The following is a 13,019-nucleotide window of genomic DNA, read 5'->3' as shown; positions in this document are numbered from 1 at the left end:
ATCTACGCGCTCCTTTATCGGGCGGGCTATCTGTTATTGGCTCGAGATAGGTGAAAGTTTTTTCTCCGTCTCCTTCTTTTTTGTACTTCGGACTTTTGGCAACTTATTGACTCGTTAAATTGTCCGAGATGGACGAGTTCTTATTGTCACACGCCATGTCAAAATCAACAGATTATCAGCGAGCGTAATTTACATCGAGGAAAAAAAATGCGGTAATCCGCGGGATAAAAAAATTTTTTTTTAATTTTTTTGACGTTCATCCGCGAAATGAAAAGACGTGAAAAATGCGAGGTAATTTTTTCAACGAAACTTCTCTTCTAAATCATCCCAAGTATTACCGGGGGGCAAGGCAAAGCGCGCACGAAAGCTCCATACGAGAAAAGCTCGGGGATCTATAAACGCGGACTTTTAGCTGCTCTCGAGACTGTCAATAATATAAAATACGAAACGTATAAGTCACCGCGAAAGAGCGAAACCAATTAAAGAAAAACATAACGAACGTACCGGGCGTAAATAACCCGTTATAACTGCTGCTGCTGCTGCTGTTGGAAAAATATGTTTGCTTTCTGTCTTCTCGCCCGCCCGCAACACACTGCCGCCACTGTCCGTTAAAAAAAACAGAGTCAGTCGTGGAGTGCGATATCGATTTCCGAAGGAAAAAAATTTCTCCTAACAATAATTAAGCTTTGTTTTCGCGCTGTTATTTTCCTCGGAACGCAAGGAAAAGGAGCTCGAATTATAATCTTTTTGTCAATTGGCAATAAGCGTGTACCGCATATAACGCGCGTAGAAAAAAAAGAAGTAAACTCAAGAGTGGAGAGACCGAATTCTCTGCAAGCTCGCTCGAGGTAGAAAAGAATCCGCTGCACGCTCGCTTCGCACATACATACAATGGCATTTTCGCGCACACACACACAGGTGTACCGCACATGTTCTCTCTCTCTCTCTTTTCCTCTTTCACCGTGTATAGTGTTCCGATGCCTCTGCGCGACGCGAAATGAAAATTGTCTTCTTCGCAGATATTGCTCGAGACACGTCGATCGGTTTAGGATTATTTCAAAGAGAGAGAGAGCCCTCAAACGCGCTGCTATATACGTGCAATCACGGCAGCTCGTCATTTTTCTCCCTTTTTTCATTCTTTCTTGTCAATACGTCATACAGAGCGAATTATAAATTTTTTCTTTTCTCTTTTTTAGACAGTGGTATTATGTATTATATATCGATGTCACGTTGTATCGAGAGGTTACGTTTTACGCTTCGCAAAAACACGGTGTATTACATTCCATGGCGATGATGAAAATATGGAGAAAGAAAGGGGAAAAAAGAAAACTATTCAAACGGTCGTCGTGTGCACACAGACACGCGGACGCGTACATAGCCCTCGTCGTCACAGACAAAACAGATAGTTAAGGAAAGGCAGAAGAAGCAAAAAAAAATCAAGAAAGGAAAGAAAGAATTACGAAAGGTACAGCGCGCGAATAAAAGCTTGTGCAGTGCATGCGTCGTAGCCGCGTGTGCGCGAAGCGCCGCCACCGCCGCGCAGCATGGGTCTTAAGAAAATCTTCGCCTACTTATACATACGACAGATAAAGAGTTGGCAAAAGTAGGTCGTACAAGCGAGAGTATAAGTGGGAAATTCCGTTTCGTTTCCTTGGAGCACACATATAGCTCGCGAATATACATACACGCGAGAGAGAGAGAGAGAGAGAGAGAGAGAGAGAGAGAGTGCAGAGCACCGGACGAAAAGACGCAGCGTACACATACACATCCGTTACATATATAAAGCGAGGACTAGCAGAAATAGCAGTGCAGCGTGTGTGCGGGCCAGGCGGACCGAGACGAGAGAGAAATCATCCCAATGTATGAAAAGGCGCAAAAGTTTGCATCGATTTGAGGAGCTGGGCGAAAAAAAAAACTAAGAGAGCAGTAGCAGAAGCAGCAGGAAGTTGAATTTATTTAACCTTACGAAGGGGTAAACTTTCTACTTCTACTACGCGAGCGAAGTAAGAGCGTGAGATAAAATAAAAATAAAAGGAAAATATACCACGCAAGCGCGCGCGAGAGAGAGAGAGAGTCGACTCTCTTCCTTCTCTCGCGCGCCGAGCAATGCAAGACACGAAAATTGATTTCTTTGCGAATATGCCAATATTTGCCCCCGATGAAATAATGCGCAAGAAATTTTTATTTACCCACGCCTTCAAAGGCCTTCTCTCGCTTCCGCTTTCGGCATATATACTATGCCATTGCTGCTGATGCTGCCGCCGCCGTCGAGCAGCTCGAAATTCCGCTCACGCCCACGGGAAGCTACCATCGCGCGACGGTTTAGATCGAGCTCAGCCCTCTGCGTACACCCATTCAAATTTTGCCAGTAGTATACATTATTGTCGCGCTTTCTATCCAAGCACGAGATGATTTATACACGCGCATATCGGAGCTTACACACACACGCACACACCTACACCCACATAAATGCAACGAGAGTCAATTGTTGAACCAACAAAAAAAAGGGAATGAAAATTAGACTTTATACTCTCCGTAAAACTTTCCATACATAGCGCAGTAGTGGAGCACGGTAGAGGCGTATGCAGGACCCTTTTATTCCTTGGGAAAACTTGCCTCTCTGTCTCTGTCTCTCTCTCTCTCTCTCTCTCTCTCTCTCTCTCTCTCTCTCTCTTGCGCGCCATCAACTCTCTTTCTCTCGCTCGCTGGCGTACGGTGCTCATGTCTAAGAGTGCTATTTTATTGAAATTACACAATGAAGCTCTCTCGAGCTCGCTCGTGCGGTTATATACATCATGGCCTCCTCTCCTCCTCCTAGCAGCAGCGATTCATTTAAAACTTCATTCGAGCCGGAGAATTCTGATGCTTGATTTTACTTTAATGGTCATAATGTTGGGGGTGATAAACGTGGCTCGCGCGCCCGCGCGCGTCGATTCGCAGCCGTTAAAATCCCTCGTATATAATACCCCCATCGTATTATATATATAAAATACAAACTTACGGGCGGAAGTAAGCCCGGCCACCCCCGACTGCATCGAGATAAAATGCGAATCATTGTGATTGCGCGCCGTAGCCATTCGAAATTAAATCTCTCCGTTTCTCTTTTCTCTCTTCTCTATCCTCATTGTCTCTCTCTCTCTCTCCCTCTATCCCAAGTGTCCTTTTGCACTTAATTGCGATTGCACGTAATACAGCACGAGAAGCAGCAACAGCAGCAACAAATTGCAGCAGCAGCGGAGAAAACATTTTCTACGAGAGATCGCGAATGTATACAGTGCACGCATAGCGTAATTATATATACGAAATTTTGTGTATACGCGCGCCACGTTATAAAAGCTAAATGAACGATAAAAATTTAAAGACAATCGCGCGTCGAGCTTATCACGAACGACATTTCCAAGATTAGACCCCCCCGAATTCACTGTACAATAATAATAATTATAATACGTCGGTACTGCTGCGAGAGCTTGGGTCTATATAGCTATGGGCGGACACCTTTATATCGCTCGCGCAAGAAGTTTGATTTCAGAGAGTAAGGTAAAGCTAATTACGTGCGAGCTCTGCCCGACTAAATTTTGCTTGAACTACTAATTGAAATTGACGTTTTTTTTTGTTAAAAGAGACGAGAGGGGAAGAAATGTTTTATTAATTCTACGCGCTAAGAAGATGATCGAATTAGTGTCAGAGACATATTCTTCCAATAATTTTACTCTTGTCTCAATTGAACGTAATTAAATATTCATGCGATAACTTTCTATTAACATAATAAACGTTACAGTTTTACAAAAAAAAAAGAAAGAAAATAATATCAAAAATCATCTGCAATATTCGCATTTCACTAGTTCAAGGTTACATTTTCTTGGATTTTATTTTTTGCGAGACGAAAAAAGAAGTCGATTGGCGAATAGTCACAAGTCACCTCCGCCACCACCTCGCCAACCCAGATGCACAATCAAATTTCTGGCTAGCTCGACGCTATTTATCGATTCAATATTTGCTCGCCACATGCGCACAACAATTCGGATATAATTCGATTTTTTGCTTTTATTGCTTTTTTTTACCATTTCTGTCTTTCTCTGCCGACGAAATGTACACACGTATCTGTATGCGCTGCATGCAGTATACACACACGGCGTTGAGATAAATTTTCGCATCTCTTTTACACGAATGTATATGCCTAAGGGAGATAGTGAGAGAGAGAGAGAGAGAGAGAGGGATGGTCGACACGTGTAAAAAATGAAGAAGAAAAGGAGATAGACAACGCTCAGGCAGCATATAAATATATACAGAATATATAAATGTATATCTGCATATAGATAAGAGAGATAGGAAGAGAGAATACAACACTCTGGTAGCTCTTGAATTTCAATTGAACTAAAACTCTTCTCTCTCTTTCTCTCTCTCTCTCTCTTGCTCGCTATCTCTTTCTCTTCTTCCTTCTTAACAACGGCCGATCCGAGGAGTGCATATATATATAGCACAGCAGTGCGGCGCAAGGAGGGTATAGTACAGTACTACTATTTTCTTATTCGCGCAGCGAACGGCTTTGAAGACTAGTCGAGTGTGATGGAGAAACCAATGAAATTTCAGCTGATATTGCTAGCAAAAGAGGGAGAGAGAGAGAGAGAGAGAGAGAGAGGAGCTGAGTGTGTGCAGCGGTGTGCAGTGCTGTGTGCAGTAGCAGAGAGGGAAGGGGATGAGTAGTTTCGGGTTGGAATTCTGATGGGATACGCGGATTGATATTGGAGAGTCGAACGAAGCGTGTGTGTGAACGGGGGTGTATGGTAGGTATATGCATGCATAGCCCACTCTCTCACGTACGTACGTTGCTTACACACCGAGAAAATACTCGAGTTATAAAGATGATTACTTACGAGAAAGAGAAACAAAGAAAAAAAGGGCAATGCACTATCACTGATATAAATGTTCAACATTGATAATGAGCCGATGATCAAAGAATGACTCTTCAGGATGTTTTAAAACGCGCATTATACCATTAATTGACTCGTTTTTGGTGCTTTTTCTCTTAGAATAGTGTTACAAATATTAAGCGCATTTTAAATAACCTGAAAATTGGCAATTTAATTGTTTCAAAAAAATTTTAACTAGCTTTCAACCACTGAAAATACGGTATTACCACTTCAAGTCTTCAACACTCGATGGCAAGTACCTTTACTTATAAATCTGCCAGCGGTAAAGTAACAAAATTGTATACAAGTCAAATTACGGTATCAGACATTCTATACACATCATAATTAGTGTATTCCATTTAAATTATGACTTTTAACAGTTTCATATTGTCACAAAATGATCATAAAAAAAACGTGAAACATAAAGCTATAAAATGTTGAAAAAATATCACTTTTTCTGTTAGTAAATCGTTTAGTTTTAATAACCCTTTTATCTTCAAGAAAATTTTTCATTAGCCAAAAACTAACCAAAAAGTGTTGAACATTTTTACCGCAGGAATAAGGTCGAGATAAAATTCGATAGTTATTATCAAGTATAGAGCGCGACAGTTTATATCGTAACAGAAAATAAGTGTTCGAGACTCATTTTTCTCTGCGCGATGACACCTCTCCGTTCTTATCATCCTCTATTTTTTTCTCTCCTTTTTTTTTGTGCCGTTGAAACATCATCGTGCTCTGCTTCCTGACACCGAAATTTCAATAGGTATAAACGCACACGCGCGCGGACAACAAAGCCTTATTTATTGCAGATTGTGCGCGTCCCTCGCGCTAAAAGTGTGTACAAGGCAAAAGGTGGATAGGAGAGAAGTCGCAGCAGCGCAGAGAGATAGAGATAGAGAGGCAAAGCCCTGTCGGTGTGCCTGCTGTGTGGATGGGCGCAGAGCGCAACGCGTGGAACAGCTCTCGGCGTTACCTTGTGTATAAGAGAGAACGAGCGCATGACTCGACTGTGTAATGTTACTATATATTTATTGCAGCTGTAGCATATAGCGTTATCCGCTGCTGTATACGTATATATTCTCTCTTCGTGCACTTATATACATACAGCGAGAGAAGTAGTAGTGATAGTGCTAGTAGTAGTAGTAGCAGTATAAGGAAGGAGCTCTCTCGCGTCGGCGTTACGCTCTGGTTCTCTCTTGGGGTTTTCAGGTACTTTAATCAACGAATTATGTTGCGAACACAATCAAAACCAAAACGTGCAGCAGCAGCAGCTAGCTACTACGGCAACTGCTGCTACTGCTGCTGCAGCGCGGCTCCTCATTAAGACGTGCGAGCTCCCCCTGAAATTATATTAAGCCGCTTCGCGCGCGCAAGTCTCGATACACGAATTGCGGCGGACACGATCAAAGGCTTCATAAATGCACCGTCTTTGAAAATGAAGAAAAGCGTCGAGAGAACGGAAAAAGAATCGAAAAAAATGTCAAAAATTGTCGTTTCGAGATCGTTGTCTGTTGCACAGCGCGCTGTGGCGTACTTTACGACGTTATTGTATTATACCAGGTGTGTCCGGGGCTACGCTGCAGCTTCGATGGTCACGTTTGATGGCCATGGCCGCGTACACACTTACGTACGGGCATAACTCAATGCCAGCTTATATATACAATGCGTACAACTGCGGCGGAGCCTGGCTGTATCTGCTGCAGTTGTCGCTGCTACTGCGAGCTCGAGGTGAATATTATCGTATACATGCACACACACACTCATACAGAGACACAAATACTGCAGACAATAAGAGACACTATGTGCCATAATACGTATGCTGAGTATATAGGTATAGATAAACTCGACTCGGAGTCGGCGAAGCTAATGCGATGAAATATGTGTGCGAGGTGCGAGATTCTCGCTGTAAGCAGCGTGGAATGTGGATGCGTACACGTACCCCCCCCCCCCCCTAAGGAGGAAGAAAGACAGAGAAACAGAAATCCCTATATGTGCGGATCTCCGAGTACGAAAAAGCACCATGCATACACACACGCACTCGGCCCGTGAATATTTGCCCCGTTATATAATATATAAAAACGTTGAGCTATACGTGTGTGCGCGAGCGCCTCTTGCACTGTTCTGTTATTTTTCGACGTTCGCTTTGCTGCACACACGCGCGCGCGCGTACACGGCGTGGACAAGTCATCTTTTTTTCTCCTTCGTTCTCTTTTTTTTTTTTTTTTCATCTCGTACGCGAAATATATACATGCGTTCTTTAACAAGTTGTTTTTCTTTCTCTCCTTCTTCTATTTTTTCCTTTAAGCTGGCTCTATCTACCTCTCTCTCTTTACTCAACAAAGGAAGTAAAATGAGATTTTAAAATTACACGCTTTTTCAACTCTGCAGCTGTGTTGTGCGCGACGATTGTTAGCCCGTGTACACGCTTTCGAGATTCGGGAAGAATGGGATTTCGGTTGCTTTTAATTTTAGAGTGCGCCATTCCGTAAACAAAATTACGAGTATTCCTAATGATAATTGCAAGACATTCATCAATCGTGTGTACTGATACTGAAATAAATGTTTTACCGTTTCAAGAAAACGTCGTTTTCCTAATAAAAAGGGTGAACCGTTTATAGCTGATTACTTCGATTAACTATTATAAAACCATGCTCACTTTTACAATTATTTTTACTTTGCCACTTGCAGATTTACAAATAAAGGTACTTCACCATCTAAAAATGAATGCTTGAAGAGGTACTATCGTATTTAACAAGACTGAAGAAAACTGGTCAAAATTTTTGAAATAATTCAATTATTTTCAGGCCAATGAAACAGAATTTTTTTTTAAAAACAAGCCAATTAAAGGAAATGAATTTTATATAGATGAATTATCCTAGATTGCCCAACTGAGTATTTAATGTAATGAAAAATTATTCCTATATTGATTTTGATGGGCAAGAAATTATTTTCAAAACGATCTTGGTGTTAAAAAATGTATTACAACGTTTCGAGCCAAGTTTCAACATTTGAAAGATCATTTTTTGACCCTTATTCCATTATTAATAGAGTTTATAATATATTGCCACTACCTAACATTTATACGTCAAATAAAAAAAAAATTTTTTTGGTGCCCAAAATCTCCCTCATATAACACGAATAAAATCAAAATAAGATTTCATATCGTAAGTAAAAAAAAAGTCGAGCAATAATTTTTTTCCTCGTAACATAAGTTTTTCAGTACGTTGCGTGCATTTAGCAAATATCTTTTTAAAATGCAGCCGAAAAAAAGAGAGATCTTATCCTTAATTTCTAGTAATGGATAAGATTTTTAATTATATTATTTACTTGAAGATTACATTACATCACTTGAATTACAAAGCGGGTCAGCGATGTAGCGCAGTTCTTGCTCAGCTTCCGACTTCTTAACCTAGCTGCCCGCGTATTATTTTCGCAAAACTTAGAGATAGACGGAGAAAAGTTTGCCAAAAAGAAAAAGGTAACATTTTTTTTCCTTTTTCTCTAGCTCTTTTCCTCTCCTTGGAAAAGGTGTACTCGAACGAGACGTCAGTTGCACATACGCTCGGCCCAGCTTTAAAGCAAAAAAAAGAGAAAAACAAAAAAAAATCTCACTTCCTCTCTCCGGGAGTCGTTTTGAAGCTAGCACATACATACGAAACGAGCGCGTAATTCTGAATATATGCGTTATATGCACCGTGTACATACACACATACTCCAACTAGTATTACTGATACCGTTGTATAGTCTAGCCAGAGAAATAGAGAGCAGCTGACGTTTTAAATTTCAACTACAGTAATTATTTCGTGGCACAATGTTTCATAAATAATCTCGTCAACGATGAAATATAAAAATTTTTCAACAAAATATAAAAATATAAAAATATAAACATTTTTCAACAAAATTCATAATTGTACACAGAAACATTGCTCGCGTGCTATTCGCAATTATTCAAATGCTGACACAAGATATTAATTCAACGATATACTCATGTAATTGTGCGTAATTTTCGAGTATGTAGCCTGTGTGTGTGTATTTTGTGTTTCAATTTATACAAACGTTCTCGCGCGCGTGTTCTTGTGTATCTACAGTGCAAAGCGCGCATAAACGAAATACGAATATTCCATATGAACGACGACGATAAAGGTGCAGTTAAAGGGATTTATTTATCTTACGATATTTCCCAACCGCTCGCTCGAGCACGTTCTGTCGCTTTGACAGAGATTTTCCCCCTCAATGAGACTCGAAGTTTTAAGGATGAAAATTTACATTTTGATGATTTGCCGATCGAGCGCGAGGGTAACAATTATATNATCGGCGATATGACGCACACAGTTTATATAGTAGTTCTTCTTCTTCGAAGAAGAAGAAAACGAGAGAGAGAGAGAGCAGCAGAAGCAGCGAACGAGGAGTGATTGAAAGAGAAAAGCGCGAGGGAAGGAGAGAAGTTTCGAACGTCGAAAGTTGAAAAAGTTTTTCGGGGGGGTGAGAGGATGATGGCAAAAGGAGAGAGGCAGAATTTCTTTTCCTCTTTTTTATTTTTCAATGTTTCATAAGCAGCGCGTCGACAATGATAGACAAAGTTCAAAGCAATAACGCCAGTATATAGGCTCACGCACACACACACGCACGAGGACGAGCGCCGTGGGAAAAATAAATGTTATACACGACGAAAGAGAAGGAGAGCGATAGAGGGAGAAAGAGAAGAGCCGCTTACGGAGTAACGAATTTTCCATTCTGTCGGAAATTAATTTTCGTACGCGTAGAAAGCAGACTTATACTGCACGACGAGCTTGCAACAAGCAGCAGCAGCAGCAACCCTTCTAATGCACATGTACGCTCGCGAGCAGCAGCAGCAATATGCACGCGCGGCTGTACAACGTAATACACTCCCCTAGCTATACAGACTCCGAAAAGCACAATTGAATATTTATTTCGTTGGGTGAACGTGTATATATTTAGTGTATAAAATATTACATGGATGTTGCGCAGCGCGCGTGTGATGTAATTTTCTGTCTATAACGCATTATCTCTACCCTTTATTATGATAATGTTATATTTACGTGTTTGCCTCTTTCTCTGTGGATCGCGTGTCCTCCATACACACACATATACAGTAGCCGAGTGCGAGCGAACACACACACACACACACGCACACATACACACAGAGCAGTATCAAAAACTTCAAGTATATAATATACAGAAGTTAAATTACAATATGCGTATAATAATACACACAGAGTTCGCAGTAGAATAAATTTTCAAACTTTCGAGCTCCGTATAATATGTAATATTGTGCTATGCAGCGCATAGCATATAGTTTAACAAAAATAACAATAATAATAATATGCGAATAATCTGCGAATGCGGAGTCATAACTTTTGCAAGCTCTCGGATCAATCAACCGTCAAGTCGCGAATAAGACGCTTGTCTTTCATATTGCTCTTGGTTCGTTTCTTTTTGTCTATTTAAAATATGTTTCTCAAAGTCACGATGAGAAATCCATGCCCTAGAGAAAATTTCACGGTAACTGCTGCTGTAGTTGCATCTCAACTTCCATGATCAAGTCGAAGAGTAAACGGATTCGAAGTATATGTGCCGTTACTGCCGTTACTGCTGCTGCGTAGCACAAACTCGAGAGCGCCTCTAATCCTTTAGGAAAAGACGATTTTCATTACGTTACAGGAGTTGGTAGCTCGACAGAAAACTTTTCGATCCCCCTCCCTCAAGTCCACGTCCGCCGCCGCACGCGTGTATGTGTGTGTGTGTGTGTGTGTGTGTGTGTGTGTGTGTGTGTGTTGGGTAATTCAATTTGATGATAGTTACGAGAGGTCATCAACGCCAATCCTACAACATGGATGGCCTGTACACGCAACCCACCGCAGAACGAGAGACGAAACTGGGGGAGGAAAAAAACGAGTAAAAAGCGTAAAAAATGACGCACATTACGCATTTCGAGTGTGCAAAATATGCTCTGCTGCACGCCCCCGTGCCATCGATAGCCCTCGAAACGAGCGAGAGAAAACGAGTGTTTACTCTTTTACTTGTACTCCGTACTTTGGCGAGGTTATAAAAACAGCCTGTTATATACGCCACGCGAAAAGCGACTTCTTTTCCGATAATACATATAAAAAAAAACGCTTTTGATCGTTCGCCCCCGTTTATTCCTGCATATCATCGTCGTCGTCGTTATCATAATGCAAAATAATAATAATAATAATAATACAATAATAATGATATTCGTCGTCATCGACGATACTGCACAGCGATGCACGCGCACAGCTGTCGACGTACACCAACTGTGTCCGGCGATTTGTTGCATTATTAAAATATTAAAAAAAAAACTCTCGGAGCTCTCCGAATACACGAGTCGTTGTCGTCGTCGTTTTCTCTTATATATTTATAATTATTATACGTTTAATAAGCACTGCACCCTCCCGCCGAGCAGCATCGTCGTTTGCATAGAGAGCTTATAAGCCCAGAGAGAGAGAGAGAGAGAGAGCCGCGCCGTTCGTTCGTTGACACGTTGACCTCGTATGCGTAATGAGCATGCAAAGAGTAGTCAGAGAGCGAGTGAGAGTTGAAACGAACGCAGCTATAGTATAGCCAGCTAGCTAGCTAGAGAGTGAGTATATTGTAAGGGCAGCAGCAGCAGGCAGCGGTGCACGGCAGGAGCAGCAGCTCCGCAGCCAGCATAGCGTATAGTATAAACCCACCCAACGCTCAGCGCGCATACTCACTTTTTTCCTTCTAGTCTGGCCGCGCGTTGTTTTTCCTTCTTTTCTTTCTTTCTTTCTTCCTTCTTTCTTTTGTTGTTGTTGTTGTTGTTGTTGTTTTGAGATTATCACGGCGCAGCAACAACGACGAGAGGGGAGAACTTTGCACACTGAATTTCTTTCTCTCGGATTTTTATCGACGGACAAACGAGCGATGAGAAATGGCAACAATAACAACGCGCACTGTTTCTATCATAATATCGAAGCACTAGTATGTGTATCTTCCGCTGGAGGTCTCGAGTCACTATTGTGAGGGGGTGATGCTCTGCCTTTTTGTTGTTGTTGTTGATGAATTTTATTCGCGTTCACGCACTTTCATTTATTTATTTTTTTTTTTTCTGGAGCACAGCACTAATTTCACTGATTCACTGATATTCACTGATGCATCATATTTTTTCACAAAAACACTATTGGTACACCATATAAGCACTGACTCGAAGCCTTATATCTCTGTACGTTTTTTTTTGCTCTCTCACGTTGTCGAGTCAACGACACATGCCCACCTGGCGACGTTGCTGTCTTACAAACGCGACGACATCATTATTATGGTCGTCGTCGTCGTCGTTGATGAACACACACCACTGCAAAACTTGCACACTGCAGAAGACCCGACTGCTGCCATGCTTTTTGCGCGTTTCACGAGGCACATTACGTGTATATATCGTTGGCGAATTTACATACGACACAGATTTAGACGCGAGACACTCGACTCAACGGATCGATCCCCACGACTCGTTCGACGTCGTCGTCGTTGTCGTCGGCGTCGCCGAGAACGAGCTGCAGCAGCAGCTGCGGTGTTGTTTCGCAGGCGGCGGCAGCAACGACAACAACAGCGGCAGCTCGAAGCAGCTACGCGGTGGTGGTGATCCCGTTGTTGCCGTTACGTGCCTGCTTATACTACTGCGAACTGCCATTTTGTCACAAAACGACGGCACACGATTTTCACTGGCTGTCTCTGGCTCTGGTGGATATATCGTACAGAGTGTGGTTAAACAGCAGCAGTGGCTGGCGTTGGCTGCAGCGCAGGCAGCAGACGCTTATTTTGTTCTCTCACACTCGTCCGCGTTCACCCCCTGCGGCTGCGGCGGCGACGACAGCAGCGGTGGTAGCGGCAGCGGCGCTCGAGGAGCTTCCGCACATGCATCTATGATCGTGCACACGCAGGAGAGAATTTCTCAACTATTTGGCTTTTGATTTTACGAAAAAACGTTCTCAGCTCGTAGCACACACACACTAACACACTTTGAGCACGGTGGCGCGCGCGCGCGCATGCAGTCAGTCACGCACGCTGCTGCAGAAAAACAAACACCCGCACCACTTAGGCGAAAAGATCGAG

At 42.2% G+C, this 13,019-nt stretch overlaps 1 protein-coding gene across 1 annotated transcript in view; it reads right to left on the bottom strand.

Moving 5' to 3' along the window:
* LOC106649660 (inactive rhomboid protein 1) overlaps positions 1–11,687 on the bottom strand; it is a 108,636-nt gene extending 96,949 nt beyond the window's left edge. Inside the window, exon 1 of the mRNA XM_014367190.2 lies at positions 11,648–11,687. The gene's annotated coding sequence lies outside the window, so the exon portion shown is untranslated. The remainder of the gene's footprint in view (positions 1–11,647) is intronic.
* Positions 11,688–13,019: the final 1,332 nt, after the last annotated feature.

The sequence above is a fragment of the Trichogramma pretiosum genome, unplaced genomic scaffold, assembly GCF_000599845.2.
Source record: "Trichogramma pretiosum strain Unisexual culture from Peru unplaced genomic scaffold, Tpre_2.0 scaffold37, whole genome shotgun sequence".
Lineage (NCBI taxonomy): Eukaryota > Metazoa > Arthropoda > Insecta > Hymenoptera > Trichogrammatidae > Trichogramma > Trichogramma pretiosum.
This window is presented reverse-complemented; position numbering and strand designations above follow the sequence as displayed.